This window comes from Arachis ipaensis, chromosome B9 (genome assembly GCF_059453495.1).
Source record: "Arachis ipaensis isolate K30076 ecotype BB chromosome B9, ASM5945349v1, whole genome shotgun sequence".
Lineage (NCBI taxonomy): Eukaryota > Viridiplantae > Streptophyta > Magnoliopsida > Fabales > Fabaceae > Arachis > Arachis ipaensis.
The window spans coordinates 85,024,153-85,025,055 of record NC_142444.1 but is presented as its reverse complement, the minus strand read 5'-3'; the positions used below and the strand labels follow the sequence as shown (position 1 = coordinate 85,025,055).

The following is a 903-nucleotide window of genomic DNA, read 5'->3' as shown; positions in this document are numbered from 1 at the left end:
TGTTGGGATTTGGGCATCTTTGATCAAGGCTTTGGTCTTGTTGATTTTCCCACCCAAAGTTTGGGTGATTCCTCCATCCAGGGTTGTAGGTCTTGGAGTATCAATCATGGTTTTGCCTAGGTGAATTCCCAATGTAGTTGGCTTGTTCCTGACTACCTTCTGCTTCTTCATTCACTCCTTCTTGGGTTGTTGATGAAGTGGAGATTGCTGCTACTTGGTTCCTCTCCATCTTCTTGGTGAGGTAAGCTAGCTGCTGGGTAATGAGCTTTTTTTGGGCCAGCAGAGCATCTACATTGTTTAGCTCCATTACTCCCTTAGTGTTGCCTCTTTCGGAAGCATAGAAGTAGTCATTCTCTGCTACAGTTTCAATGACATCTATGGCTTCCTCAATAGTCTTCTTCTTGTTCAAAGATCCTCCCGATGAATGGTCTACGGACTTCTTTGACACATAAGAGAGCCCTTCATAGAAAATGTGCAGCTGCACCCATTCGTTGAACATGTCAGATGGACACCTCCTTGTCAGGTCCTTAAACCTCTCCCATGCTTCATACAGAGTCTCACCATCTTGTTGCCTGAAAGTTCGGACCTTAGCTCTCAGCCTATTGATTCGTTGAGGGGGGTAGAATCTTGCTAAGAATTTGTTCACCACATCTTCCCAAGTTGTCAAGCTCTCCTTCGGGAAAGACTCCAGCCACTTGGCTGCCTTATCCTTGAGTGAGAATGGAAATAAGAGCAGTCTATAGGCGTCAGGATGAACACCATTAGATTTCACTGTGTCACATATTCTCAGAAAGGTGGTTAGATGTTGATTGGGGTCTTCTTGGACACTTCCTCTGAACGAACAGTTGTTCTGAACAAGGGTGATGAGCTGTGGCTTCAGTTCAAAATTGTTGGCGTGGATGG

General features: G+C 45.2%; 1 non-coding gene across 1 annotated transcript; it reads left to right on the top strand.

Annotated features, from left to right (window-relative positions):
• Nucleotides 1–497: 497 nt before the first annotated feature.
• LOC148545292 (small nucleolar RNA R71) lies at nt 498–601 on the top strand. The gene has a single exon (XR_015900850.1). It is a non-coding gene; the product is annotated as a small nucleolar RNA R71 (small nucleolar RNA).
• Nucleotides 602–903: the final 302 nt, after the last annotated feature.